This window comes from Leptopilina boulardi, unplaced genomic scaffold (genome assembly GCF_019393585.1).
Source record: "Leptopilina boulardi isolate dan_hultmark-lab unplaced genomic scaffold, ZJU_Lbou_2.1 LbouV2_243, whole genome shotgun sequence".
Taxonomy (NCBI): domain Eukaryota; kingdom Metazoa; phylum Arthropoda; class Insecta; order Hymenoptera; family Figitidae; genus Leptopilina; species Leptopilina boulardi.
The window spans coordinates 129931-135930 of NW_026137800.1; positions in this window are offsets into that span (position 1 = coordinate 129931).

A 6000-nucleotide genomic window follows, 5' to 3' on the forward strand; every position below is an offset into this window, starting at 1 on the left:
TAACATTTCTTTCATGCCAAAACTCGCTCTTTTGAATGATGCATATAACAATTTTTTAAAAAACTAATTATACTTGTTTTTTAAAAATAAAAACGTGAATGTTAGAGGTTTCATAAATACCCTGCGCTTCATTTAGTTGTAAAACTTTTTTATTTTTTCGAATTTTGATTTGGTGCACTTTGGAATTAAATTAGTAAAATGATTTGGAATACGAAAATTAAAAAAAAAATCGATTTTTTAAATTGATTAAAATCTGCAAATCATTCACAAATAAATGGTAGAGATATGATTTATTGTTTCTTTCTGAGTAGAATTTGACAAAATATTTACTTTCTTTCGGCTAAAAATTTCAGAAACATTAAAATTATCCATGTATTTGCTTAATAATTTACATTTTTAATCTATTATTACATTTAATCTATTATTATATTATATTATTAATCTTTTATTATATTAATTAAAACAGTAATTAATCATTTAAAAATTAGAGGGGCCTACAAAATTAAAAAGTGAAACGATATACTTGCTTAAATTTGTTTATTGACAAAAACCAATAAATAAAATGTTACATTGATTACGTCAATTAATAGTTTCCAAATCATGGGAAATATTTATTCTTTCTTTTCTCCAACATTTTCTAGAAAAAAGGGAATTAAAATTGCATGTAGATTAAAAAAACTGTATTTTTAAAAAAATTCATAACTCAAAAACACCTATTTCGATTTGGCTCTAATTTTCAGGAAAGACAGCTGAAAAGCTATACTTTAAAATGGTTATACCTAAAATTTGCATATTTTGAGTTTTTAACCATTTTTATGCAAAATAGTAAGCTAATTCAAATTTTTTCAAGGTTTCCTTACAGTATTTGCTTTTTGTGCGCATGCGCAGTTATATAAACAAAAACTAAGCCCAAATTCAAAATTCTCGAAAAATTTCCAATCAGTTATCTATATTCATACTTAATTTTTATTTATTCTAAACAAATTTTAACAGACAAACAAATACAAGTTATAATTAAGAGCATAACAAATATGAGAGTATTTAAAAAAAAAATTTATTTTTTACGTTTGTTTTTTCAACTTAACATTTTTTTCAGTTTGGGGATTTATTAATTTTTGATGAAAGATATTTTGTACAAAGAATTATAAAGCAGCATTTTTCTATTTTATTGTAATATAAAATTTATACTTTTTTTGGAAAATTATAATCTCATATTATCTGGCCTCACAAATTTTTTTGCAGATGTTCATTAAATAATTTAACAACATTCGTGTGATTTAGCCTGTACTTATTTGATGATTGACCTAAGGATCTATTGACGTGCAACATAATATTTTTGAGAATAGAACAGTCAAGACAGGTGACCATTCAAAAAAAGTGTTTACGCTTTTATGCAATGACTTTTTTCTGTTTACACTTTTCTCTTTAGATTGTACCTGTCTTGACTGTTCTATTCTCAAAAATATTATGATGCGTCAATAGATCCTTAGTTCAATCATCGAATAAGTACAGGCTAACTCACACGAATATTGTTAAATTATTTAATGAAATAAAAGTATAAATTTTATATTACAATAAAATGGAAAAATGCTGCTTTATAATTCTTTGTACAAAATATCTTTCATCAAAAATTAATAATTTCCCAAACTGAAAAAAATGTTTAGTTGAAAAAACAAACGTAAAAAATAAATTTCTTTAAAATACTCTGACATTTGTAATGCTCTTAATTCCCCATTAAAAAACCCTGTACAAGATCTTGTACAAGAAAATGTACATGTTCAGCTGCTGAACTTGTACCTGTTCTGGTAAGATCTTGTACAGGGATTTTCAATAGGGTTATAACTTGTATTTGTTTTTTCTGTTAAAATTTGTTTAGAATAAATAAAAATTAAGTGTGAATATAGATAACTGATTGGACATTTTTCGAGAATTTTGAATTTGGGCTTAGTTTTTATTTATATAACTGAGCATGCGCACAAAAAGCAAATACTGTAAGGAAACCTTGAAAAAATTTGAATTAGCTTACTATTTTGCATAAAAATGGTTAAAAACTCAAAATATGCAAATTTTAGGTATAACCATTTTAAAGTATAGCTTTTCAGCTGCCTTTCCTGAAAATTAGAGCCAAATCGAAATAGGTGTTTTTGAGTTATGAATTTTTTTTAAAATACAGTTTTTTAATCTACTGCGCATGCGTTTAGAGATAGCTCAAAAATTCCAACGGCATTGGATTCTTTGGAAAATGTCCCATCGACCTAGTACCTTTCAATTTTTTTTTACCAAAATTAACATTTTTTCGAGCAGAAATGAATTTTTCAATCTTCATTTTGAAAGATGTCACTTTTCACGAAATTAACGATTGTGTGTGTTCTTTGTGAGATAGGGGCTTGAAACTTTGGCTAGTTGAATATTTTTAGAGGTAGAATACGCCTAAAAAATTTGAGCCAAATCGATAACTTGTCACCGACAACTGTTCGTTTTACCCGTGGAATCTCTCTTTTGTAATATTTACGTGTGCATTATATTAAAAGAAAATTAATTATAATTAAATCTAAATAAACTTTTATTTTATGTATTTAAAAATAATAAATAATTTGTACCAATCTTCTTGGAGATACACCACCTGAAGCACCCTCCATTGAGTCGTCATCATCATTATTTTCTTCTACTGGGAACATTACATGAATCTGTTTTTTTTAAAAAAGAAAATTATATGAATAGTTTGAAACTGACATATTTTTTGAAAAAATGATATATTTCGGCATGAGAAACAATTATTCGTATGCATGTTATATAATAAATAAAGGGTAATTGTAAAAATAAATAGAACTATATACTCATATTTACGGAAAATGACAAACTTTGCGTTTTGGTTTCTTATACACTTACAATAGATTCATATTTGACAATGGAATTCCAGTATTCCAATGAAAGTTTTAAAAATCCCAAAATAATCTGCAAAAATAATTAATAATTAAAAATAATTTCCATTATGGAATGAAAATAAACAGTAAAATTATGTACTTGTTTTGAAGCATTTATGATGTCATCTGTTAACTTGAAATTTAATTTAAACAAAGCTTTTCGAATATGATTAATATTAAGTTTATCTTTCGGATCATAACCATGTATTATTGCATGTCGTTTTAAATTTACAATTAGCAATGCAAGTGTATTTTTTCGAATTACAGGAAGCTCTTTAATTAACATTTTAAGTCCTTCATTACTTTCTTGTTTTACAGCATTTTCAAATTCAGAAAACGATTTCGATGAAATTAAAGATTCCTCCATATTACTAAAATTAAAGAATTAGTTGAAAAGAAAATTCTGATTCGACTTTACCGGCAATGCGACATCTATTAAATGGCATCTATTAAATCTATGATTATGTTGATGAGTTTATTGATAAATATCTATTGAAGTTAAATTTTATCCTAAAAAATAAGCCATTGTAGAGGGCACCGAACATCTAAGGGGAATCGAACCCCTCTTAGTATGGCTATCTATATTGCTGGACTATTACCCATCCTTCTCGACACGGTCTGAACTTCCACGTGTATATTTTTTTTGTTCTATCTCAAAAGGCCCTGGCCGTGTGGACTTTGAGAAGACTTTGGGTTAATTGATGAGAAAAGTCTTTTAATGGATGAAATTTGATAAAAATAAATTAGAAAAGGTTAAATGAACATTAATAGAGTTAATTTATGCATGAATTATAATAAATAAAGTGATAAATAATAAATAATTACTTGAAATGAGTTAGTGGTAGGAACCACTAAATTGCTATAGGTAGCAATTTAGCATATTGGGTCAACATTAGGAATAACTTAAAAGAAATTGATAAATAAGCTGAAATTGTTCAAAAAACATTTTGTAACTGAGAGATGGACTTCTTAAGAGTTCACTTCTGCATTGTTTATGTTAAATTAATTCAGAATTCTTTAATTATTAAGGAAAAATTGAAATTTGTCAAATCTGTCACTTTACCCTGTGGGCAAAAAACCATGTTCGTTCTAAAAACGTTTTAAGAACGTTTCATGTCTACCAAATAATGTTCTGGAACATTATTTGAACATCCATGTTCTTAAAATGTTCCAGAACATTATTTGGCGGACATGAAACGTTCTAAGAACGTCCTTAAAACGTTTTAAGAACGAACATGGTTTTTTGCCCACAGGGTAGATATGCACGATACCTATAGCAAATTACGTTTCAATTCCGAACGTCGGAACTTAAACTTAAACATTTATCCAATGGAGAATATCTTTAACTATCGCCCCATATTAGTTGCAGACGTTGTTAGATGGCAGCAGCATGCAGGCAGCACAAAGTTGCAGCTGTCATATTATTTAAAATTAATGATTATGTAGGATTATTAATGAAAAAGAACAATAAACAAATAAATTAAGTGAAATTATTTTTAAATTCAAAATAACGTTGGTTTAGCTCGGTAGACGGCGCGAGTGTTGTGAAGAGAAGGAAGAGAACCCTACCGAAAGAGTGGTACTGGAATAGTACTGAATTGGACTTGGCTTGAGTTCCACTTCAGTACCACTACCTGATAACCCATAAGAAGACATTTTTAAAGTACTTTAACAATAGTTTTAAAGGTATATAAGATCAACAAACCGTCTCTCACGACATACGTGTAAGACAGCAAAAAAAAACATAATAGTTTGTAGAAAATTTCTGTTAAGTCTGGAAATTATATTGCAATCCCTCCTTGAACAATAGACCCCTTGGTCCTTTGTTGAAGGATTAAAATTTTAACCCGAGTTTTATTGCTTATAAAATTTGTAATTTTAATAACTCAACTTTAAAAAATATATATTCAGATTCGTTAATATTTCCAGATTATGAATATCTAAAATTTATCATAAAATAATTACATTTAAAAAAGTTATAATTTATCTCGTATACCTTACGTTTGATAAAAAAATGGACATCATTTTTGAATTTAGCTGACAAAGGAAATATCATATGCATAATAATGTATGAAAATAATATAAATCCATGAAAAACAAATATAATATTGAAATAAATATAAAGTTTTAGTTTAAACATATTGAAAAAGCTAGTCGCTTTTCACTTTTATGAGGGTATTAACGGTAACTTGACCCTTTTCGCAGGTAAATTTCCCAGTTCCATTTCAGTACCAAAATGCACCAAATTAGTACTGAGTTGGTACTGAGATCTCAGTTCCAATTTCCCAGTACCAATCCAGTATCACCCTTCCGGTAGGGAAGGGACTCTTTTGTATTTGATTAGTTAGTGTTAATTTGGCTGTCGTCATGTAAAGCATATATTTTATATTTCTGTATTTTCTAATTCTATTTCAAATAAAGTAATGTTCAAATTATAAAGTTACGAATACTACAATTGGGGGCTCAACCGGGATACGAATATATTTAATCGGATGTGAAATCGCAATTGATGTCGTGTGTTTAGAATTTAATTTCTGAAAAAGTGGATCAGACGAAAGACGCCATCAAGACGAAAGACGATATAAAAAGACGAAAAGGCGCAATAAAGACGAAAGACAAGACGATTAGAGTTCGTGACGAAGGCCAAAAAAAGGATAGATTGTGTATAGAATTTGAAGTGATGTAAACGCGTTCTTGCCATTGTGTGAAATCGTAGTCGAAAGCGATTTGGAAGCCATTTTTATAAGTGATACAGTTCGAGTTGCGCAGTAACAAGCATGAAGCGCTTGGAACAAATTTCGAATATTAAGAAGAAAATAAAGTTGGCTTCGCGAAAAACAATAGTGGCTCTTCACAAAGTTGCGTTTGAAGTCGAAGGTGATAGAGGAAATCGCCAGAGACTTAGAGAATGGGCAGGGTTCACATTTAATGAAGATTCCGATGAGTATCGTAATAAAATGGAATATATGGGAGCCTTTTCTATCGGAGATTTGGTGTCAATTTGTAATCTGCTAGGAGTGGATCACGAGGGAACTAAAGAGCAGATGAGACAGAATATTATCAAATCACTGATGGA